At 34.3% G+C, this 27,172-nt stretch overlaps 1 long non-coding RNA gene across 1 annotated transcript in view; it reads right to left on the bottom strand.

Moving 5' to 3' along the window:
• The window catches only part of LOC306660608, a 601,149-nt gene that overhangs the window by 147,168 nt on the left and 426,809 nt on the right, over positions 1-27,172 (bottom strand). The window lies entirely within an intron of this gene.

The raw sequence follows: 27,172 nt of genomic DNA, 5'->3' as shown, positions 1-27,172 counted from the left end.
GGGTGAGCAAATATTTGTTGAACAGAGGCCTTTAATCTGTTGGGCCTTCCTCCTGCAAAATTTCACCCTCTGCTATAGAGACTGGGAGGTCAGGCCCTTGGTAGGCCCAAGAGATTTAGGTGGATAGGGCGGGTGGAGGAAGCCTGTTTCAGGGGGAAGAAAAAGGTTTGTCTTTCCACCCTGTTGGAACATAAAATGCCCGAGTGACCATATACTCTGGAGTGCTTGAAGAGCTCATCAGAGTTATCTGATAACTCATCTGAGAGATCACAGATTCCAGAGGCCTGCATGTATTGTTCAGTAGCTATAAAATATAACCAGTGATCTGAGATGCACAAAGAAAATAGAAAGGAACCAATTTTTCAATATAAAAATGAAGGCAAATATGAGAAGATCCTTGAAGTCTAATTTAAAAATGGTATTCAAAGACAAATCCTTTCATTACCATCAGTAAAGAAAGCCCAGGAGTTGGTGACTCCTCCAAGTCCTCCTTGACCTTGCTGGGAGAGCCCTCTAGTTTAGAAGAGCAGTAAACACCAATCATGGTAGGAGGCCAGAGTTTCCCTTTTAATGAGCTTGGCCAGACTCCACAGTAATTAATCTGGAGAGAGTTTAGAACATAGCGCATTGGATTGAACAATTGTTCTGTTGTGGCTTTTATTTTGATAAGCAAAGACTATATCTCTGGAATCCTCTGGGTCTATTGCTGAATCTCTTATTGCAGTTCCTCTGGTTGTTTGCAGATGTTGTTTTCTTACCTTTAGGATTATCTGCCTTGTGAAAATTGTGCTATTGTGCTTTGCTCCAAAGGCCTGTGGCTTGCGGAACACTGAGGGACACTCACTTGCTAAAGCCAGCAACCTAGGAAAGGGTAGATCTGTCTTACTATGCTTTACTTTAGGAAATCCAGGACCTGTATGGGTCCATACTAAAACCTCTGTAATCTTGATTTGAATTTGGAGTATCTTATTTGAAGTTTATTACCTTGACTTTTTGTATTTTCCAACAACTTTCTATAGTTAATATGATAGCGACAGCATGGCCAAACTGGCAAAGCTTTATCATCTTTAGAATTTTCTGCTTATTGGTTATCTCTTTATAGCTTATCTAATAAAGCTCGTTTCTCTTATGTGTAAATGAAAGAATTTAGATAACTCTTATGAGGAGACACTGCCATGTATTTCCAAGAGGCAAAAACAAAACAAAACAAAACAAAACAATAAAATGAAAGCACCTCTATGCATAGTTGGAGAAATAGAACCAACTATTACTTCTGGTTATCTCTTGGCACTGTGGGGCTATTAGGAATTTTTCTCTTTTTTACTTAAGCTTTGAATTTTGCAATGTTTACTTTTGAAATAGCTTTACATGACCCTTGTAATTCGAAAATAAATAAAAATGTGAAATAATTTGAACTTTAACATTTGTATGACTTTTATCCTAAAAATATTTTAAAATTATAAAACAAAAGTAGTATGTTAAAAGTTTAATAGATTATTTTAGAAATCATTACATGGCAGGCTTTACATATATGATGATGATAATGGAATAAAATTCTAACTTATAAGTTTTATAGTTATTTTTACAAACAGCACCAGATTCCAGAGGATTCTCAAAAATCATATCCAGTTTCAGTCCTTTCTTAATGATTTGTAATCTTTGTGAAGTGTTAATGAGGTAGTTAAGGTCTTATAAAAATGAGGTGAAGTAGCCAGAACACTAATTGTGTGACACAGAATTTAGAGGTGAAAGAAAAGACAGAAGGGAGAGTGTGTTCACACTAGTTTTGGAGAGAAAGACATAGAGGAGTTAGAAAAGATAATACTCAGTTTCTCTTGTTGAATCTGCCTTACCACAAATCTAACTCAGTAAGATTAATATTTTAAGATTCTTTTGATCTTAGACTCCAAGTTTTCCATCCCATTTGTTTTTTCTTTTTATCACCATAAAGAAAGCAAACTCAGTGATGGTTGTCCTGCTAAAATGATTGCTTCACAGATTAGATCTGCTCTTCATGCCTTATGAGATTTTAATGACGTGAGGGCTCTGGCAGAGCCAGTCCTCACACTGTGTGGTACGGTAACAACAGTTTGTGAGAACTTGTCCCAGAACTTAAAATAGAACTTTGGAGTTATTTATTTAATAATTAAGACTAGAAAGGGAAATGGAAATCCTATTGTTCACAATAAAATACACAATTCTACCATTACAAAAAAAGCTGCAGAAAGCATTCATAATTCATGTGTTAGTTAGAAATATACTCCATTCTGGTTTGTTTTATGTCTTGGCTATTTACCTCTCATTTAAAGAAAGTACTTTGTTATATATTAATCATAACATTAGACCTAAAAGTTGTCAGTTGAAGAAATATTTACACTGAACTGCCAACAATTTGAGGGACCCATTACATCCTAAGTATGGAATGTCAGTGAATATAACTGAGATATTTTAGGTTTTTTAGAGGAGTAACAATGTCTAATCCAGACCTTTAGAATGTAAATTGTAATCTTGTATTGGATTTCTTCAGAACAGTGATCTTAGGAGCACCAAAACCAGATTAAGAGTCTTTGTGGCAGATAAAATAAATATGCCAAGTTCTAGAACTTTATGTAATTTATTTCATAAGGTTTCAGGTGTTTCATTTATTCATTTATTCTTTTCTTCATTCTTTTATGGTCCTTGAGTCTTTCAGATAGGCAGTATATTTTCAAAGAAACATTTTCTTAATCATACCTAAGCAACTCTTTGTGGCTTTTTTGAAGTTTTTACTTTTGGAGGGGAGACTGCAACATGAACTAAAAATGAATAAGACAAATATGCATGATTAGCTACATTATTTATTAACAACATAGCTAATTATAAGTTATTAATATGTTACTATAACTTAATTTATAATTAATAACTAATAAATTGATTATAACAAATGAAATGATTATAACAAATGATGATGAAATATTATTGTTATGTTAATGTGACTTAAATAAGTTAATTATAGCAAATACAACACAATAATTATATATACTTAAGCTAGTATTAATGAAATTAAGTATGTTAAGAATATGAAATTGCCAATATTTGACCATTTTTGACCTATAATATGGCAACTTCATATGATTCAGCATAATACATTTCATGATAGACATCATTAAATATCATTAAAGTATAAATAAGGAAATTAAAAAAAAAAAAAAGAATCCAGTGTCATTGTTGAATTTTGGTATGTTTCCTTTTGGTGTTTTTTCCCCTTCTGGATATATGGGTTTATAAATAAAATTGGTACCACATAAAAAAAAAAAAATTGCAGGATATACAAGCAACATAAAAATATGTGATATTTCTGTATACAATGATTTAGAAAAAAATAAATTTAGAAAATAATCCCATTTATGATGTGATAAAAATACTTAGGAATAAATTTAAGGAGTTGAATGACCTGAACACTGAAAACTATAACAGAAATACACGCTAAATATTTCTGGCTCATGAATCAGAAGAATATTTTAAAGAGTGAGTTCACTACCCTAAAGCAAACTATAGGTTTACTGTCATTCCTACAAGAAATTCCCTTGTCATTCTTCATAGAAACAGAAAAAAACAGAAGATGTGTAAAGAAGACATAAGAAGCACCCCAAACATACCAGTCTGCCTGTGTCTGTATTTCTGCAGCCAGGAGCTACTTCTGCCACTGTGACCATCATGGTCCAAGGGAAAGGACAGCATGCACTAATGGAAATTAGGCCAAGATGAAGAACAAACTACAGAGATTCACAAGATTGTGTGCTAAAACTGGTTCTCTGAAAGCCAAAGCCAAGTCTAAAATTTCCTACAAAGAAAGGAGAGAAAATTCCAAAAAATGTGGCTTCTGGGGTCGTGGCTCAGTGTCAGAACACTCGCCTAGCATGTGTGAAGCACTGGATTCAAGTCTCATCACCACATATAAATAAACGAATAAAATAAAGGTCTATCAACAACTAAAAAAATTTAAAAAAAAGAAAATGTGTACTTCTAAAATACTATTTCTTCATCAAGTTGTATAAAAATGCAGAATTTAGTTTTAGTTTTTTAAAGCTACATTGCTTGCACACAGGCACTTTAGTGTTGATTTGTGAGTAAGAAGCTTGTGTCACTAATAAAAGTCTCTGAAGCTGAATTGCTGTGGGAGAAAATTCCTTTCCTGTATAGTTTTAAGAAACTTTCTCTTGACTACCAGAATAAGGAATTTCTTGACAATGACACACATAACCACCTTTGCATAAATACCTTGTGGCATGGAGAAACTAAAATTAGTTTTAATGTCCTCCTCTTCCTGCCTGGCTTCAGCATAGAATTAACTTTTTTCAGATTGGGACTTGACCCTCTAAAATTGGTCACCAGTATGTCAGGCAATCTAGATTTCCCAATGGTATCACTCAGGTGGCATTCCTTGAAAATGCAGCACTTCCTTTTATAGATTGCAGATCCCCAGATTAATAATCCTTCCATTTTTAGTTCATTTCCTTCTAATCAGGGTCAGCTTGTGAAAAGTTGCTAAACAACACTCTGAATGTGAAACCCTCCCTCTAAACTCTCCCCATGCAGATCAAATATTTCACTGAGATTTACAGTGGCTTTTGACTCTTGGGAATCCATTAAATAAGGAAGTTTGAAAGCCTTTGTGTACTTTTAACAGTTGTTAGTCTTGTGGAAATACCATGATTGTTTAAAGACAAAAATTTTAGTAAAACGATATAGTTTGAATTAGGATTTTTTTTAAAGGATTAGAACAAACAGTCCTAAAATCTATATGGAATCACACACACAAATTATATGTCCTTAATAAAACTGGATACAGTTTGGTTAAGAAAAAAATTTAAAAAGGAAAGTTTAGAAAAAAATAATCCTAAAACTTAAATGGAGTTTAAGTTTAAATGGTCCAAAAGACCTCAATAGCCAAAGCAATTCTTAGGAAAGAAGTTGGAAGTATCACACCCCTTCATTTGAAATTATATTCAAAGGTACAACAAAACAGCATATTACCAGTCCATGAACAGACACATAGAAAAGTGGAACAGAAAAAAGAGCCCAGAAATAAATCCAAAAATATATGGTCAACTAATTTTCAACGAGGACACCAAAAAGACATAATGGAGTAAGAATTTTCCCTTCAAAAAACGATGGTGGGAAAATTTGGTTTCTACCGACAATAGAATGAAATTGTACCCTTACCTTACACTATGGACAAAATAATTTCAAATGTATAAAGAATCTAAACATAAGACCTGAGATCATAAAACTACTAGAAGAAAATATAGGGGATAATCCCTGGGCATTAGCCTTTGCAATTATCACCTCCTAGGGACATCTGTGCTCTCTCATTCATGGCAGCATTTGTTTGCAGTAGATGGAGATGGAGGAAAAACACCTGCAGATAAATGGGTAAAGAAATTGTGTATGTGCCTGTAAGGAGATATTACTACAATTAAGAAAGAAAAGATTCTGCTAATGGTCAAAATGTGGATGAACCTAGAGGACATTGTGCTTAGTAAAATAAATTCAACAGGAAGAAAAACACTAAATGAGCTCATACATGAAATTTTTTTTAAAAAATCAAATATATAAAAAGAGAATAAAAGCAATTATTAGGGTCAGGAAATATGGAAATGTAGATCAGAGGATAAAAAGTAGGAAATATACAGGATGAACAAGTCAAATGATCTAATTTCAGCAAGGGGCCTACTGTTAATAATAGTGTATTGTATTTGAGAATTTTGCTTAATTAGTATATAAGCAACTCTTGCCACAGGGAGAAAAATAGGTAATGGAGATGATGATGTTAATTTTTTCCACTGTAGTAACCATTTCATGATGCATATACATACTTAATAATATTGTACTATATATCTTAAAATACACAATAAAATTAAAGACTAGGCTGGTGCAGTGGTGCACAGCTATAAGCCTAGTGACTCTGGAAGCTTAGGCAAGAAGATCTCAAATTCAAGGCCAGCCTCAATAACTTAGAAAGACCCTCCTTCACTTAGTAAAACCCTGTTTCAAAATAAAAATTTAAAAGACTGGAAATTGAAAGTAATATACAAATATTTTTAAATAAAACTATGCACAGCAATTTCATTTTCACTTTTGAGTAATGAAAACATTTTTATGCCAAAAAAGAGAAGTATTTGCTTGAATCAAGTGCTTTATGAGTTTTGAATTCCTAAATCTTAATTCCAGTTACAGACTTGATTTTATACCTCCCAAGAAAGAAATGTTATTTTACTTTAAAACCATCATGAAGATTCTCCTGTTAATTGATAATTTGTAAAATTTGACATTGTAAAATATTGCAGATATCCTTATAAAGATTAATTTATTTAAGTATATTCAATCTCTTTTTTGGAGATATTCATACAGCAGGTTGGTGTTAAAATAAGCAGTGAGTAAAACAGGTAGGGAAAAAAAAAAAGTATCCTATGCAGAATTAAACTAACATGTGTCAACCAATGTGATCCCATTCAATGACAAATTAAAAAATGCATGCTATTAATTACCAAATTTTAAATTTTTCTCAAATAGAACTTTGGGGTAATTCTAAAAATTTTGTGACTCATATTTTCCTCTCTTTGCTAAAATTCTCACTTTGATTAGTAATAGAATTATTGAGAATCAAAATGCTCACCTCTAAGTTATAACTATGTCCCTTTTTCTTGCGATAATGGGGCAAACCATTTATTTATTTCTTAATTTATTACAGACTGCATTTTGATTCATTGTACACAAATGGGGCACATCATTTTTGTTTCTATGGTTGTACACAATGTAGATTCATACCATTCGTGTAATCATACATGTTTCCAGGGTAATGATGTCTGTCTCATTCCACCATTTTTCGTACATTCATTTCCTTTTACATAATCCAAAGGTCCTCCATTCTACTCTCACTCACTGCACCCCACCCCCATTATATATCATTCTCCACTTATCAGGGAAAACATTTGGCCTTTGGTTTTTGGGGATTGACTTATTTCACTTAGCATGATATTCTCCAATGCCATCCATTTATTTACAAATGCCATAATATTATTCTTCTTTATGGCTGAATAATATTCCATTGTGTATATATACCACAGTTTCTTTATCCATTCATCCGTTGAAGGGCATCTAGGTTAGTTCCGCAATCTAGCTAGTATGAACTGAGCTGCTATGAACATTGACATGGCTGCTTTACTGTAGTATGCTGATTTTAAATCCTTGGGGTATAAACTGAAGAGTGGGATAACCGGGTCAAAAGGTGGGTCCATTCCAAGTTTTCCCAGGATTCTCCACACTGCTTTACAGAGTGGCTGTAAAAAATTTGCAACTCCACCAGCAATATAAAAGTGTGTTTTTTCCCCCACATCCATGCCAACATCTATTATTGTTTGTGTTCTTGATAATAGCCATTCTAATTGTAGTAAGATGAAATCTTACAGTCATTTTAATTTGCATTTCTCTAATTACTAAAGATGTTGAACACTATTTCAAGGACTTAGGAAATAGAACAGAGACCCTGCACCTAACGGAAGACAAAGTAGGCCCAATCTTCATCATGTTGGTGTAGGATCAGACTTACTTAATAAGATTCCCAAAGTACAAGAAATCAAAGCAATAATCAATAAATGGAATGGACTCAAACTAGAAAGGTTTTTCTCAGCAAAGGATACAATCAAGAATGTGAAAGAGAGAGCCTACAGAGAGGGAGAAAATCTTTTCCACACACACTTCAGATAAAGCACTTTTCTCCAAAATTTATAAAGAACTTACAAAACTTTACACCAAAAATACAAAGAACATAATCAATAAATGGGCCAAGGAACTGGACACTTTACAGGAGAAAACATAGAGGTGATTAATACGTATATGAAACAGTGTTCAATAACTCTAGTAATTAGAGAAAAGCCATTTATTTTTTGAACTTGTTTCCTCATCTATGTAGTGAAAGGCTTGGGTAGCATCACTGGTTCTCAATGAAAGTGTTACCAATACTCTGTTTTCTTCAGATTATGTAAAAGAATTGCTTTTTTTAAAAAAAGTCTTAAAATCTAAATCACAAGTATTTTTATGCATTTTTTTATTCTGTTCTACATTTTTATGCATATATTTTTTAAAAATCAATATAATGCTAACAAAAGTGAAGGGATGAAAGGAAATAAATATTTACAGTGAAAACAATGTGCAATTACTAAGACTCTCTTGTTATTTGACTGACTACATTAAAAGACTCTCCTTAGAGATGGCAGGATTTTCAAGATTATTTCAAATCTAAAATTCCATAATAAACATGCACACAAAACTCTTTTACACTTAATAATTCCACAACTATATTTTCAAATGTTTGTATTAGTGTACTATAGTTATACATAATACTGGGATTCATTTTGACATAATCGCACAATCCCTAGTATTTCCTGTTTTCCTCTCCTCCTCCCTCTCTATTCCCTATTCCTCTACTCTACTGGTCTTCCCTCTATTTATTTATTTATTTAACTTGTGCTTTATAGATACACATAAAGGTGAAATTCACTATGTTAAATTCACATATGTACATTGTATAATTTGGTTAGTTTTGTTCCACAATTTCTCCCTTTTCCCATCCCTCCTCCCTTACCTCAATGGGTTCCTCTACTCCACTCATCTCCCTTCTATTTTCATAATATCCCCTTACTCTGTTTTTTCCCTTATTTTGTTCTATGAGGAAAAAAAAAAAAAAAAACCATTTGAACCTTTACTTTCTGAGACTGGTTAATTTCACTTAGCCTGATATTCTCCAGTCAATGAATGGACAAGAGAACTATATATACATTTCTCAAAAGAAAAAATAACAAATGGCCAGCAAGTATATGAAAAATATATTCAACACCCTTAGCAATCAGAAAAATACAAATCAAAATTACATTGAGATTTCATCTCACCCCAGTTAGTCAAGATCATAAATGCTGACAATGCTGTAAGGAATAAGTACAATACTCAATGTTGATGGAACTGCAAATTAGTACAACCACTCTGGAAAACAGTATGGAGATTATTCACAAGATGAGGAATTGAATCATCTTATGACTAGGTATCCCATTCCTTGGTATTTACCAAAAAGAATCAGTATGATATTGAGATATAGTCATGACAATGTTTATAGCAGTGCAATTCACCATAGCCAAGTTATGAAATCAGCCTAGGTGACCAGTAACATATGAATGAATAAAGAAAATGTGTTATATATACACAGTGGAGTAATTACTCAGCCTTAAAGAAGAATGAAATTATGGCATTTGCTGGCAAATGGATGGAAATTAAGAATATCACAATTCTGTTATTCATTAACAAGAAGACTAATAATTAAAATTAAAAATTCAAATGTATTTCTTCTATTTCTGATTTAATATTAATTAGTATTTTCTTCTATGCATTTCTATATGTGTACTCAGAGATCCAATCTAAAAATTAAAAACACCAGTAATAAAATTAGTCTGCTGAAGATATCCTGCCCCATAGAATGGAAGCTGTGAAGGACTATAGAACCCTCAGTTGGCAAGGTTCTTTGACACTTATCACCTGAAGCTACGCTGTGTTTAACCACACATATATTCAAACTCCTTATGAACACATTCAGAAATGGTGAGCTCACTAACTCATGAACTTTCAAGAGTTAACAAATCAATCTAAAGCCCAGGAAGCTGTTGATTCTTCTAAACTTTCATATTTTTATGTGATTTTTGAGCCTTGTGGCAGAGAACATGCCCTCAGCCTATCTGGAAATGTGGTCAGGTACAATACCAATAACCACAGCTGAGGTGATTCACTGAATTGAAAATGATAAGCTGTATCTAAATATTTCATCTCCTCATGAATATATTTTTCCTCTTGGTATCCAAGGGCTGGGGATGTGGCTCAGTGGTCCAGTGCCCCTGAGTTCAATCCCCAGTACTCACCCTTGACCTCACCTCACCAAAAGAAAAGAACTTAAATAGTGGTTCATAAGAAAGAAGCATCAAAGTATTTAGGTTTGAAATATGTCTATAATTCAAATAGGTCAGCAAAAGCAATCTACCTGCCTACCTATCTACATATGGACCTATCTATCCACTTGTACTCTATCAAGAAATGAAAACAATGAGACAAAATATTAATGACAAGATACAGGTTGTCTGTGTGAGTGTACATTGCAGTATTTTTTCAACTTCTTCATGTTTGTCACTTTTCAAAATAAAAGCATTGGGGAAACATGAATAAAAGTCAGTCTTTAGTCACTTGATAACTCATGCATTTTTGGATGAATACTTACCCCTTCTATCACCTTTGTATTCATTTTGTGTATGGGGCATGGAGCTTTGCCTCTTCAGATACTGAGCTCTAGAGAGGATAAATGACTTACCTCATGAGAAGCAGAACCATGTGCCCTGAGAGAGGAAAAAACTGGCAAGTAGAGAGTCAATGTCAAACATATTGAAATTTTAACAATAGTTACAAAGTTAAAGTGTTCATTTTGATTTTAAATTTATTATTTCTCAGTAAATATCATAAAATGTTTGCAGTAAAGATTGGGTGAAGACATGTCAAATATGTTTATTAGAGTATTGAGTCCACATTGCTCTCTTTAACAAACATTCACATGTGGGTTGATCAAGAGATGTGGAGGTTTAGAGAAGGAAGTTAGGGGGTCAAGTTGTAACTGAGTATTGTTTTAATATATAAATTTTCTATCATATCACATTCTAGTTATGATCTACATCTTTCTTTACTTAAGACATCTCAACCATCTTTAGAGGAAATAATGCAAAAAGGAAATCAAGTAGGTGAGTAGGCATAAAAACCTGAATCAGAGAGTGAAATTGGCAAGATGGCTGACTAGTGGTATCTGATGTACCCTCCACAACAAAGGGCTAAAATAAAGAAAACAGCAGCTGCTAATCCTCTCAAATATTTGATGGAAAGCTCCAGTGTATAATAGGGATTGGCAGAGGTGCCATGAAGCATGTGAGGGAGATATAGAAGAGCTTAGGCAGTCAGGATAAGATGGCAAGTAAGGAGGTGGGGGGGGCAAGACCAGAACAAAGGAGCATGGAGAGGGTCTTCTGATGAGATCAACTTCCTGCTCAATGAAAGCACTGGTGAACACATGCAGGGTACCCAATCAGACAGACACTTCTGTACTTATGCTCCTAAGTGGAGGATCTAATAGAAAAACTAAAACCAATGCATGGACAGAGGGGGCACCAGTAAATAACAGTGAGGAGTATGTGGACAGAAGAGGAAAAAAGGAAAGGAGGAAATTGCAGAGACCACAAAAATATCAGGCCAAAATTCCCTCACCATCTCTTCCAAGAATTCTATCTCTGTACCTTTGTTGCCTTTGCAATAAAACTGCTTCTGGCTTGCTATCTTTGTGTCCTGGTTCTTCATTTCTTTCCTGAATAGAAGTAATGTATCTACTACCCCTAGATGGTAACAACATGGAGATTCCAGTTGACCTGGATCCTTTCTCCCCAGGATGAGATGAACCATGAACCAAGAGGGACTTTGCCTCTTGGGCAAAGGGTGAGCAGGAATCTCCCAGTGACAGTGTAGAAACATGCAGCCCTTACAGACCCCAAGCCTGTTCTGGGGAACTTCTAAGGATCCTAGTCCACTGTATTACCCTGGAAAAAGAGCTCAGCTGAAGTTGTCCCCACCTCTAACACTCAGCCTTTTTTTTTCACAGTGTCAATTTGAGACTCTACTCATCTCTGATCTCACAAAATGGGCAAATGCTTGCTCAAAGTGGTTTAAGGGCCTTAGCCCTGAGAAAGACCTAGGAAGCCCAGCACCAACCTCCTACAACCACGAAAGCAGCTTTTCTGAGGGCTTGGCCAAAGTCAGGCCTGGCCTGAGATGCTTTTCCCAGTAAGGCCCCAGGTAGCAACCACCCACCTCCATCCCCTGAGTAGCTTTTCCTGGGCATCTTAGTTTGCTGAGGTCCTGAAAAAGCACCTGCACAGCCCACAGATGCTGAAGAACACCCTGTCTCATCCCTGCTACTGGGGGTGCTATGCCACACCCACCCAGATCCACTGAAATGGCCCTACTCCATATGACCCATGTAAATTGATAGGTATCCTACATGTGCACCCATGTGCATGGTGTCCAGACCCACTAGTGAACATTCACCACCTGAGGGAGCTGCATCCCAGCTGGGGGAGATCTCACAAATGCCTGAGGCCCAGGCCATGAAGATAAACACAGGAATTGCCACATTGATTACATCAGAAGAAGCTACTCAGACTATGCTAGTGCATGTACCTAGAACCATGCCAGTGTAGCCTCCTCACATGATGCCCTATGACACATCTCTAGGAGAAAACCTCTTTATGACAAAAGCCATCCTATAAAATTATTTAAAGTAATTGATCTGATAGATGTAAAGACACAAGAAGAACTTAGTTTGGTTCCACAACTATTGTGAATTGAACTGCTATAAACACTGATGTGGCTGCATCACTGATTTTTAAGTCCTTTAAGTATAAATTAAGGCATGGAATAGCTGGGTCAAATGATGGTTCTATTCCAAATTTTCTAAGGAATCTCCATCCTGCTTTCAAGAGTGGTTGCAACAATTTGCATTCCCACCAGCAATGTTTGAGTGCACCTTTTCCCCTACATCCTCACCAACACTTATTGTTGCTTGTATTCCTGATAATTGCCATTCTGACTAGAGTGGAATGAAATTAGTTTTGATTTGTATTCCTCTAATTACTACAAATGTCAAAAAAAAATTACATATTTGTTGATCAATTATATATCTTTTTCTGTGAAGTGTGTGTTCAGTTTGTTAGCCCATTTATTGATTGGGGATTTTTTTTTTTTTTTTGATGTTAAGTTTTTTGAGTCCTTTATACATCCTGGAGATTAATGCTGTATCTGATGTACATGTGGTGAAGATTTTCTCCCATTCTCTAGGCTCTTTCCTCACATTGAGAAGAAGTATTTTAGTTTGAATCCATCCCATTTATTGATTCTTTATTTCTTGTGCTTCAGGAGTCATAAGGAAGTTAGGTACTAAACCCACATGATGATTTGGACCTGCTTTTCCTTCTATTAGGCACAGGGTCTCTGGTCTAATTCCTAGGTCCTTGATCCACTTTGAGTTGAGTTTTGTGCAGGGTGAGAGATAGGGGTCTCATTTCATGTTGCTATGTATGAATTTCCACTTTTGCCAGCACCATTTGTTGAAGAGGCTATCTTTTCTCCAATGCATGTTTTTGGTTCCTTTGCCTAATAAGATTACTTTATTTATGTGGGTTTATCTCTGTGTCTTCTATTCTGTACCATTGTTCTACATGTCTATTTTGGTGCCAATACCATGTTGTTTGTTACTATAGCTCTGTAGTATAGTTTAAGGTCTGGTACATATGTTGGAATATTAGTCAGCCTTAAAGAAGAATGAAGTTATAACACTTGCAGGTAAATGAATGGAGTTAGAGAATATCATGCTAACTGAAATAAGCCAATCCCAAAAAACTAAAGGCCGAATGATTTCTCAGATATGAGGTAGATGCTGAGCCACAATGGCAGGGAGTGCTAGGAAAGAATGGAGGAACTTTGGATTGGGCAGAGGGGAGTGAGGGAAGGAGAGGGTATTTGCGGGTGGGAGGGATGGTGGAATGAGATGGACATTATTACCCTATGTACATGTATGATTGCACCAATGGTGTGAATCTGCATTGTGTACAGTCAGGGAAATGAGAAATTGTGCTCCATTTGTGTTCAATGTGTCAAGATGCATTCTGCTGTCATGTATAACTAATTACAACAAATTGTTTAGAAAGGGAAAACAAAAAGATACAAGAAGCATGAAAAAATGAAGTAATATGACACCTCCCAAAGAGCAAAACTGCTCTCTAAAAACAAAAGGCAGCCAACTGACTGACTGAAGAAGAAGTCAAATGATTCTGAGGAAACTTCAAAAGATAGCAGAGAATACATACAAACTATTCAATGAAATGAGACATACAAGAATAGAAATCCAGCATACAAAGACCATGAAAAGGAATAAAAAAATCTTGGATCTGAACATTTCAGTAAGTAAAGTAGAAACATAGCCAAGAGTCCCAACAACAGAATGGATCAATCAGAAGAAAGAATATCTGAGCTGTAACACAGGTCTTTTGAAATAATCTAGTTAGTCAAGATAAGAAGACGGAGAAAAGAGGGAAAAAATGAAAGAAAAATGAAGGAGGCTATAAGTCTTAAGGAACAAAATTAAGTGAAGAAATAGTTGCAAGTTTTTGTATTACAGAAGGAAAAAAGAAGGAAAAGCCATAGAAAATACAATTAACAAAATAATGCAAACGTTCAGGTCCAGGCTTCCCTAAGCAATTTATGGATTAAATGTAATCTGCATCAAAATACCAATGGTGTTTTCACCAAAAGGGAAAAAGGTAATCATAAAATTAATACCTGCAAAAGAATCTGACGGTTCAAAGCAATCCTAAGCAAAAAAGAAGAAAGATGAAGGCACTGCAAAACTTGTACTCAAAACATACTATAAAGCAACAATAACTGAACTGCATGGTTTTGGAATGCAAATCAATACAATGATCAATTAGCAGAATGCAGAACACACAAAAAAAATCATGCAACTGGAGTCAAGCGAACTTTTGTAAAGTCATCAGAAGCATACATTGGAGAAAGTGCAGTCCCTTCAATAGATGGTGCTGGGAAAAATTGGATAGCCATATGAAGAATTAAATTTAACTCTCATCTCACACTTTACACAAAAATAAACTCAAAATGGATCAAAGTCTAAACATACGGCTTGAAACTTTGCAACTAGTAGCATGAGTCTTAGATGAAACATGAGGCATTGATGTAGGAAATGATTTTTTTTTTTTTTTTTTTTTTTGGATAAGTTCCCAAAAGCAGAGATGACAAAATAGATGAATGGCCGTATATCAAACTAAGGGATTTCTGCAAAGAAAAGGAAACAATCAACAGAATGAAGACATGCATAATGGAAGAAAGTATTCATAAACATTAACTTGCTATGGTATTAATATCCCAAATACTAAAAAATTCTAATGTAAAGAAACAAATATTTTGCAATAAAATTAGTAAATTCTTTGAATACCCATTTATCAAAATCATATTCAAATAATCATCAGTACATGAAAAAAATTCATCACAAATCAATAGAAAAGTGGAAATCAAAAACATAATAAGATGTCATGTTACCCCAGTTAGAATGGCTATAATCCAAAGGACAAAAGGTAACATATGTTGGTGTGGATGTAGAGAAAGTAGAACTCTTACACTCTGGGTGGAAATGCAAATTACTATATCAATTATGGAAATAACATAGCAGTTCCTCAAATATAAAAAATACACCTACCATATGATCCAGGTATCCCACTACTCAGTATTTATCCAAAGGAAAGAAAAATTTAAGCACCTTTTAAACTCAATAGATCATTATGGAGCACTTGATTTTTAATAGGAATTACTATTTGTATTCCTTTTTCATTTGTTAAAAGTGAAAAACTTAGGCAATTTGAAGATCCCTCCCCCCTTCAAACTCCAGTTCTTGAGAACAAGTCAGAAAGATTTCAGGTATGTGGCTCAAAGTAACAGGTATGAATTTATTGAAGGAACAGGAAAAGGGAGAGGGGACACTCTCCAGGGAGAGAGCAGGTCCTTTCAGAGAGAAGAGGGATAATGTGCCAGAGATTTTTCAGGAATTAGTTCTTCTGGACCACTGCAACTCAAATAAACCAGATTCCTGCTAATTCTTTCAGTGTTCAGCCTCATCTGTCCTACATCACTGCTACTGTACATGTAGCACATACTAGGTCCCACACACATACACTCTAAAAAATGAGCAAATGAATCAGGCACCATTGTAATCACTGATTAAAAGTTGCCTGGCATGAAGTTCACTGATCTCAATGCTATTGTTCTCCATTATTTCTCATGCATTTTCCTATAGGCTTACCAATGTACCTGAACATATGTTTTCAAGGGAGGAACTCTTATGCCACAGGGTCTTCATTAAGAAATGTCAGATGTCGGGCTGGGGATATAGTGCAGTTGGTAGAGTGCTTGCCTTGCAAGCAGAAGGCCCTGGGTTCAATCCCCAGCACCGCAAAAAAAAAAAAAAAAAAAAAAAAAAAAAAAAAAAAAAAAGTCAGATGTCATAATAAAATCAGATAAGGCCCGAACACACCTGGATATAACAAAGTTCTTAAGTAACAAAATTCTTAAATTATCTTTCAAGGAAAAACCTCCAGAATCAATTCGTTTGGAACTGACTCTTCAAAAAGGGACATGAGCAGAAACTGTCACCTTATCCAGTCAATGAAGTCACAAGTCCAAATCCCTCTCATTAGGCAGAGCATGATAACTTCCCCTCAAAAGAAATATGCATTGTGTGAAAAGCCATGATGATCATTTAGGCCTTCACCAAAGAATACTAAATCTCTCCCTGTCCCTTACTACTAACTCTGGAACAGGGACTTAGAGATCACTTTTGCTAAAAAGCACTGAAGCCTCATTTGGGCCTGCAGATGTCCAATGGGTAACTAAAAGCAGTATAAAAGCTTTGCAATCCTACCTTCATTTTATATCTGTGTTATTTGCTACTTCAAATTTTGGATCAGGTTCCTGCTGTACTGCATACAGACATTTTAATATTACTTAAGGATTGTCTGCCTAAAAATGGGTGATACAAAGTGTTTAGTACTAAATTTATCTAATCTCTCTCATCCTTCAAGATTGACAACAGCATGATAAGAGTAATATTCTAGCAGTAACAAGCCTTGAAGGTAGATCACCCACGATGGGACTGAACCCTAAACAGAAGCAATTATCCTAGGACAGACACCAAGGTTGCCCTTCACAGGAGCAAGCAATCACCTCAGTTGGAAACTGAATTGCCCCCTGGAGTTAGACCAACTTCCACAGTTCCCTAGAGACAGCAGGATGCAGAATCAGACTTAAGACAAGGATCAATCAGATCAAGGCTGCTTATTTTCACTTACTTCTTGCCTCCTGATTTTTTTCTCCTTTATAATCTAGGAGCATATGTCAGTACCCTGAAGATAGGCTTAGAATGTCAGTCCCCCTGCTTTTTAGTGTGGCTGAAATGAATAAGCTCCTTTCTTGCTTCACCACCACTCCTGTCTCTGAACTCTAAAAGTGGCAGATGTCAGAGCCTGGTCTGTGTGGCACCCCTCAGTGTCCAGACTGTGGTCTAGGACTCTAATAACATCATTTGAGCTCCATTATTTTTTAGCTTCTAGCTTCCTTGCTGGTTGACCAGGCAATAAAACATTTTCTTTTTGCAAAAATCCAGTGCCATAGTATTAGCTTCTGTGAACATATGGCAGGGAGCCCTTTATTGACAGCAATAGTATCTGACATGTTAGAATAATAACTAACATATATTTAGAAACTATTGGTTTTCAGTCATATTATCTGAATTAGTTTATTTTCAAAAGAACGCCAAGATGTAGAAATTCCGAAGGCTATATAGTATAAGCAGCATGTTTAAAATCTTGCATCTGTTGAGTCTTTACAAATGGAATTCAAACATTTTAATGATGATAGTTTGTAGTTTTAAAGCAATTTGACTTGCGTTTCCTCCTTCCTATAGATCATGACTTTGATTCTGTTATAATAATAGGAAAGCCAAGAAATTTCCTCTTCATCTAGGAACAGGGGAGTTGATAAAGAAACTGCTAGGTTACAGCTCAAACTCAAGATGTTCTTACCAGCTGTATCTCCTACTTTGAGTCAAACTCAGCAAAATAAGGAATTTTAGTTTTAAGATAAGAGCATCCCCATGTGATTAAAATTAAAATAAAATTATTTCAGGGAAGTAACTATTTCACATGAATGTATCTTCCACAGGAAGTGTCAGTCAGGTCTATTGCAGCCTATGTAGTTCTATCTTCTGGAGCTAATATAAATCATTGATGAAGGAAGCAGAGTAAACAAGCCTCGGATGAATTAAGTAGTTATTTGGGACCTGTCCTAGTTTGTACTGGAGTACCAAAAAAAGGACACAGTAAGGAATTAAAGTGAAAACAAGCAGAAGTATTTCTGACTGAAAAAATCATACAAGCTCATACCAGAAAAATTAGAAAAGACACTGAAATATGAAGTGTCCTGGAAAGGTCCTCACTATGGGAAAAATCCATGAGCTGGGAGAGGGGACCATTGGTTAATAAGCCCATGGTTTCTTTAAAAATTATCCTCAGTTTTTCTAAACATGAAAGTAGTAAGAACATGGGATAGTGGAGGTAAGATCACCAGTTAAAGATAGTTATCTTTTACTATATATGACTTTATTATAGATATCTGCCTACACAGGTCTATTTGAGAATATACTATTTTTTTAGCATTATATTATGTCTTCTCTTAGTATTAAACAATGGTCATTCCTTCGTGTTATTGATGTTTTCATTTGTATAAACATAAATTTTAAATGTCTATTATTTCAGTGTATAAGTGTATTTAAATTACTTAAACAATTCCCTCTCATTGGGCATTTCAGATTTTATCCCCGTGACAAAGACTTTTTTTAATAATATGCATGTATATCAATGATTTCTTAAAAACCTGGCTAAATTTTCAAAATTCCTGGATCCAAATGATGCATGTTTCAATGTCATATATATTATCTACCACCATATCACATATGGTCTCTCCACATGGAAGCTCTAATCATTTATGTGTCCATTCCCATATATCAGAAGGTGGTTCTACCAAGTCAGAAGATGTATGTCATCCTCTGCTGTGTCTGGCAGGTAACTAACACATATTTGCAGGAAGGAATGGAATAAATAGCTAGATAGAAGGGTGAATAATATAAATTAGTAAGAGTATATATATCAAAGGTATGCATTCTATAGGAAAAATAACACTGATGTATAAGGAAGTGAAAAAAGTAGCATTAGAAGCTCAGTGTGTATTAGAATATTCTCATTCCATGAGTTGGAAAAATAAGACAATTTTTTAAAAATTGAGAGTGGAAGTGTCCCCCCCCCCCCCCCCGTCCCCGAGAACTGATGATGAGGAAAAGTAGAAGTTGAGATCACTCCTTATATGAAAATGGTAGTGGCCATCATGGAGTAGTCTGCTAGAAGAATGGGCATAAGATAAGAAGTGTGATTGAGCTGTACTGAAATAAACTTGCAGGAGAAGACAGAAGAGTGATGTTTAAGACAGCCCATGTGGGTAAATGAGATGAAGGTTCAGAAACCCAAGCTTTAAGCAACTCTGCAAACCCAAGTACCACAAAAGGAACAATGAGTAGTTCCATTTAATATTTCATTTATATCAGAAAATATAACAAACTACTTCTAGCAGTTCAGACAACAAATAGCATAGACTTTGTGTAACTCAAATTTGTTATATTGTGAAAGCAACCATGAACTACTCAGAAACAAGTCAGTATAGCAGTGTTCTAATGTTTTATCTATATCAAAATGTTTTACTTATATCAAAATTTGAATTTTATATAATTTATGTGTAAAGTAATAATATTCTCTAGATGGTTCTTAACCATTTATAAATGTGAACATCATTAATTTGGGGGGGCTAAAAAATGGTGTCACATTTGATGTTTTTCCTTATGAGGTATATGCCCTGGTAGGTATATGCACATATAGGCTCTATATAATTTATTTGTTCTATAATATACATGTATATTACCATATATATGTAAATAACAACTTACTGAAGGTTTGTTTGTTTCATTATTTAATAAAAGTCTAACCTATTTGTAATCTTAATTTAATTATCAAGGATGGAAAAGGAGAAATTATGCCCTAATGATTATAAATGATACCTATTTAGGATTTTTAAAGTGTGTGAATGAAAGATAATCTTTCAGAAATGTCAGCATAGTTTCAGCTGAATAGTTTTAAGAAAGGGGGGAAATACAAAGTTCAAACAATTATACTGGAGGGCTAGTTAAATAATTTCAGTCTCAGCCTCAAGATACTTGTTTTTCTATCCTAGAAAAGTAGTATCTGTGTCTAAGAAATTTTATTTTTGTGCAGTGAAGTTGGATGAAATCGTTTCCACAAACTCTGTTAGCAAATATAGCTAATATAGAAATGAATCTATAAATCTCAAAGTTTAAATTACTATATACTCCAATATCTCCCCACTCAAGTAGAGATGTTTTTGATAGTTTTAAATTTTGTGTATACTAAAAGTCTGAGTTCTTAGCTTGTGCACCACATCCTTCCAGAAGTTTCCTGTAAGACAAATTAGGCAAATACCATTGGTATGTGCGTGTTGGGCAAGGGCAGGTGCCTAGACTCACCTCCTCAACTCTAGGGTCCAGAAGAAGGACTTGAGCTATCCTGGTGAGACAATAGAGTGAGATGACACAAATTTAGGGCATTTTCTGAAATATGCATTGACATGAATCTACTTGATACCAAAAAAAAAATGACAAACACTATCTCTATTTGAACAACTACAAAATGTTCAACTGAGAAAAAGTCTTTTACATGTATGTCCTCTCATTTGTAGTAGTCCTCTGTATAGACATTATCATTCTCTAATTTAAACTAGTGAGTAGCAGAGCTACTCAAGTTTAAAACTATATAAGTGTGTCTCAAGGCCCTGAGCTTCAGGAAACCAGGAATCCTGATTTCTGAAGGAGAAATCCAAGTGCATGGAAGAGCAGTGGCAGATGGAGTAAGGGCTATCTATTAAGATTTTAACTTCAATCAAACTCAGTGCTTTCACAGTGATTGTGGATCGTGGGGGAAGTTACTTATCTTTTCTGTGTAATAGAGATAAAAACACATGGGGAAAAAAAAAGAGAAGCTATTATTTGCCAAAGGTTGGAAGAAGGCAGAGTTATGGACTGATCTTTTCATCCAGGAGAAGAGAGTTCTGAAAGATTATACTAAGATTACACTAACAGAGTTTTGCTTTATCTGTTCTGGTTTACTCTATCCTTTGAAATTCAAATACAGCATTTTGAACTCTTTTATGCTTTTTGGATGTACACATTTGCTAATGCAATTGACCATATTTATTTTGGTTAATAATTATGCAATCAATTTAAGTCAAGTAAAAAGACAGCAGAATGCTTAGGATGTACTTTTTTATGTTTTTTCCCCACACTGTATCCTATCAGTCTGGAAAATGAGATCTGGGCCATTTATTTCTGCAATGTAACCATGTCTCTTTTATTTCCTGCATTACCAACTTGTCATCCAACTTCATTTAACCACATCCATCTGGTGCTCTTGAAAGATGCTATTGCACCAGTCTTTGTAAAAGCCCATGTAGGCCAAAATCAGAAAATAAAATTACTTCATTATATGGTTACATTAGAAATTGGTCCTTTCAGTGCAGGGGCACTACCCATGTTTTAGGAAATAGGTGACATAGAAGGACAGCAGTGTAGAAAATTAGTATCACTTGGAGTGACATGTGAGGTTGTTGACAAAAGGTAAATCTGATTTAGGAGGATGCAGGTCAAAGAACATGTAATTTAGCAACTGCTAAATATGGGGCAGATTTACAGTTTGACAGATACTTGCATAACATAATTGTAGAGATGGGGAAATGACAAAATTTAATAATCTTGGTTTTGTGATTCAATCTTTAGAAAAAAATTATGCAATCAGGCTATGTGTTCCTTTATTTTGCCCATGTTTGTCATTTTTGCTTGTTTATTTGGTTTTTAGATAATTTTGTTTCTACTATTTTTTCACCCTTCCCATTATTTTCCATGTCACCTTTGATTCCTTTCTTCTTCTGATCTCCTCTTTTTAAGAAATTTCTTTTTTCCTCTAGGTCACCTGATTATAGCTAAAGATATATCCTGGAGGCTTTCTTTGCAATTTCATTGCTAGCTTATCTTATTACCTATAACAAATTTTAACACTTTATACAAGCACTTGAGTATCAGAGCTGAAAGGAAACTGTAAAATCATCTACTCTAATATTCTCTCATTTTACCAAATGAGAAAAGATGAAATTAAAGACTAGAAAGGGGAAAATAATTGCCTGAGGTTAAGCAGTTTGTTAGTAGCAAAACTGAACTGAAGCCATACATCCTGATGACAATTTCAGAACTCAGAATAGTGAAACATTAACTTTAAATGATATGAAAATCAAGGGGAAAATAGAAAACTATTTTTTCCCTCTCTTTAAAGTGAGATGTTTTAAGAGCAAAATTAGTATAGTCATACCTATTTGGGTAACCAACTCATATTCAAATATTTTCTGTGTTGACATTATTATTAGTTGAAAGTTTAAATAAAGTCAAATGCTAATGTGAATCTAGGTACACATACTCTTGTCAATACAAATAAGGAAAACAACCCTGTTTTTAAAAATGTATTTATGTTTCTTTACTATGAAATAGTTTACAGAGAATATTAAATAAAACAAGTTAAAAAAATCAAAATGCATAAGCAAACTTCAGTTTGGGCTAAAATAAAGGCAACTCTGATATTCCTTCCTCACCATCCAAAGTTGATAACAGGAAAAAGGATGAATACATCAATGGCAGTAGAAATGAAATTTTAGTTCTGAGTAATCTCCTAGGCATCAGGAGAATTTTAACCAATTGGTATTGGAATAAAGCCCTGAAGAAATTTGTAAAGTATATTCTGTTCAAATAACTGCTCTTGGGCTGGGGATATAGCTCAGTTGGCAGAATGCTTGCCTTGCATGTACAAGGCCCTGGGTTCAACCCCCAGCACCACCAAAAAAATAAAAATCAGACAAAATAACTGCTCTTGGTGTCTCAAAAACAAAGAAATAACCTCTCACAATTCGGAATTCTTCCCTTTCAACATGAGATCACTGCTGTCAGGCCACACAGCTTCTTTCCTTTACTTATAAAAACCCACTTCATCATTTCCTTGGGACCTTCACTATCACAAATGTAATTTTACTTGTGTCCTAAAGGGATGAATGGAGACCAGTTAAATTTGGTAATGTGTAATATGAAGGCAAACATCTACAAACAAGAGATAATTGGTCCTCTCCTTGGACACCTCAATTATAAAACAAACTATTCTATCACCATTTCAGATTTGAATGTAAGAGTCATATTTTTAACAAAGTATTTGAATCAAATTCAATGCTAGCAATAAATCAGGATGCCAGCCTACTCAGCCAATGAATAAAAGGAAAACAATCACAATGTGGAGAGAGACAAGAATCTGTATTTTAAGAATTGAAAAAATGATTTGACATATAAAGGGTATAGTTGGAATATATTGTATAGCAACACAATAAAATATAGTAAACTGAACAATTATGGTTATACATCGTAACCTATCATGAAAATATGAACAAACTCATGTAAAAGCCACCCCTGAAAAATTATTACTGACAATCTAATCAACGTTCATATATAGTTACACATTTTCAACTTGTCCCTTTTTGTTTGTTCCTAGAATTCTGTCATTTTTCTGTGATGTATTTTCTTTGTGAAGAAATCCTCTCTTCTTTTTTCTTTTGATGTTGGTTGGTTGACAATACATTCCCCCTTTGTCTAAAAATAATTTTAGTTTACACGTACTTTAATCTTTCTGTTGCGATTACTCCTTTTCCTATGTTTTAAGTCTGTCATCTCATTATTGTTTAGTTTTTATTACCGCTAATGTGAGGTCATTTAAAAGTCTGTTTTGCAGGCAATGATCTTTTCATTCATGTGGCTTTGAAGATGTGTTCTTTGATGTTGAATTGCAGCCACTTTACTAATTCACCTGGGACTGTAGTTGTGTACACTGCAGCAAAAGATGGCTTTGTATCTCACTTGAATTTCCCTCTAGGATCCAGGTACTCATTCACCCATCTTCTGAAAGTGTTGACAACTGAGGATACTCATTTGGCTCTCTCTTTAGGGTTCTCTGTAGAAGAGAAAAGAAAGTCCCCTGTTAAAGGGCACAGTGGGGGTTGTGGGAGACTCCATTCAGAATCTGATTGATGAGGATCCATAAAGGCCTTGGTGGGTCCTCCAATTCAGAACAATTCTAAAATAACTACTCCTTCTCCAGAGATACCCACAGTGTGTCTATTATCCCCTGACCATTCCTACTTACTCCCCTTCCAACAAGTGTCACTCATAACAGCACTCCTCAATGAACTTCCTGTATCCATTGATATCAGATTCCACTTATGGGGGAACCCAAGCTGCAACAGCATGCGTGTTTTACTTTTTATACTATTTGAGGATTGGAGTGATTCTTGATTTTGTTGCTTAATATCTGTTGAATTTTGAAAATGTAAATGCTATTAAAATAGTAATATTTCCCCTGCCTTATTGTTTTCTTCTGTCCAACTAGAAATACAAATGAACATATGACCAAATTTTCACCATCCCCAAATTTACATGTACACACATCTGCACGTACATACCAATGTGTGTATATAAAAAAATTTAACATGCTTCAATGTGGATGACTTTTATTCAGTTATCTTTCAGTTCACTAATTGTACATAATTATATCCATATTTAAAGCCAGCAATGAGAAAAATGTTTTTCCACAAATGTATAGCAAAACTTTTTCTAGAGAAGTTCATCATAAAATTAATCAATATTTTAGATAACCATACAGCAACAATACAAAAACTAGAGAACAATTTTTCAGAAATAGTTTTTTTTTCAATGAAACACCATTGGTGAATTCAACCAAATGTGATTTCTGACTTCCTAGAGACTCGATTATAACATTGAATAATAGAAACAAAACACAGAAGAGAAATATCACATGCTTTCATTTTACAATTCAAATACAGGAAAAGAACTGTAATTGTACAAGTAAAAAAGTTAATTTGTAAAAGGTTGGATAGTTAGTATGAGTGAGAGGCACAGGGAGAACTTAGGAGTATGAATAAATTTCTACTTCTTGATTTGGGTGTTGATAACATGCATATCTGATATATGATCCTTCATTGAACTGCACAGTTCTCCTTTTGCCATTTTGTGTATGTGCTTTTAATTAAAACATGTTAAAGAAATAAGTATAGAAAAAGAAATGACAGAACATCATATAAATGCCATAAGAAAATGTTTTTTCCATATATTGAAGACTAATTTAGGACAAATTAGGCATTTTGGATCAAGAAATTTAAGATAAATGTTTTGGTAAATTTGTTATGATAACTCATGATATTTGTCTATTAATTTTTACTCTATACACTAAATTGAACTCAAAATGGATTAAATGCATAAATGCAAATAAAACATATGACATGAGGTTAATGTCCAGAACTACAAAACTCACACAACTAAAAATTTCATCAAGTGGAATCCACCTAAGATTCCTTTAATGGATAAAGAGAATGCATTAGAAATATGAAATGGAAAACTCCAGTTAGAAAAAGAAGGAATTTGTGTCATTTGTGACACCATGGGTAGAATTAGAGAATGTTGTGTCAAGTGAAAGATGTTAGGCACAGAATGATAAACACTACATGATCTCACCCAAGTGTAGAATCTATAGAAGTTGATCTTAGAGAAGTTGAGAGAATATGATTACCAGAGGTAGAGGAAGAAATGAGGGGAGGCTGGTCAATGAGTCCTAAGTTACAATTTGATGGGAGAAATAAGTTCTATTGTTCCATCAGACAGTATGTTGAACATAGATCTTCATAAAGCTTTACATATTTTTAAAAATAGGAGAGTATTTTTCATTTTCTCATTACAAAGAAGTGTTTGACTAGATATGCTTACCCTGACTAGAATGTTACACAATGTATACATGTGTCAAAAAGCACATGATAACCCATAAGTTACCATATGTTAATTTAAAAATAGATTTAACTTGTTCATCAAAAACTCAAAATTCATAAAGTAAAAAGATATTAAAATCAATGTTTTCATTAGATTGTTATGTCAAATACATGGGTTGATACTGAAAATCAATAATCAAGTAGGCATAGAACTCTATAGAAAATGAGAAAATTATTTGACTCAATAAGTAAAACTTCATAAAACTGCACAGCAAAGAAAATTCTCAGCATGTAGTGGTGGACATAATTATTGGCAAGGACACTTTGGAAATTTTATATTACTAACAAATTTAAACACTTTTCCAGTCCATTGGTAATTATGAGTTCCAGGGAGATTGTTTGTTGCGTACCTAGGTTATGTGTTTAAGAAAGTAGCAGCCTTGGCTGGGAATGGTGGTACGTACCTGTAATCTCAGCTACTCAGGAGACTAAGGCAGAAGAATCAAAATTCAATGCCAGTGTAAGCCCCTAAGCAACTTATTAAGACCCTATCTCAAAAATAAATACATAAGGGTTGGGGACTACACTCAGTGGTTAAGAACCCCGAGTTCAATTCCTTGTACGAAAAAAGAAAAAAGAAAGAAACAACCTTATTTGTAACAACAGATAGAAGCCTCCTGAATGTCTATTATTAATCATTAAGTGAATAATTTTTATACCTTTATTCATTTAGAAGACATCTATTTATATAACTATTTTAAAAATACATGACGTATTTCACTTTAGCCATTTTTAAAAGGAAAGATTAGTACGTAAGTAATAGAGATAAAAATTTAAAGAATCCCTAAGATGCCTTTACTATTAAGAGGTACAGAGAGGCATAGCCACAGCTGAAAGAAAATATTGGGCAAATGGTTTTATTGTTCGTGTCATTTTTTTTTTTTTTTGGAGCTTTTTAAAATATAATTTAAAACTATTTTGTACCAGTACAATATATTAATTTTACAAATGTAAAATTTTATCAGCTGTTAAAGCATTTTGCAAAAACCACACATTCTACTTCAGCTTTATTGCACAATATCTATAAGAAAATATTAATTTTTAAATTAGAAAACATAAAAATGCTTTCAATATAGAAGAGACAATCTGATTTTAAAGACAATACTCTATAAGAATGTCTACCCAGAAAATAACAAACTTTCACAGGATACCAAGCTGGACAGATGCTTCGGCAAATCCGGTACAAAGCTCTGCTTAAAACCAGTCCAAGATACTTAATCCAAACTCTATCGTCATTCTTCATTAAAAATCTAGACACCACTCAAGGTGGTTTCTTATACTTAAAAAAAGTTGAGGAATTTTTCAAATGTGAGCATTCTGAACATCTCTTACACATCAAAAACAATACTTCCAACTTAATAGCCATTTGCAGGATATTTTTTTTTCCTTCATGCAGATTATT

Source organism: Sciurus vulgaris (assembly GCF_902686455.1).
Source record: "Sciurus vulgaris genome assembly, chromosome: 4".
Lineage (NCBI taxonomy): Eukaryota > Metazoa > Chordata > Mammalia > Rodentia > Sciuridae > Sciurus > Sciurus vulgaris.
Note: the sequence above shows the minus strand (reverse complement) of the source record. Positions and strands in the feature narration are given on the sequence as shown.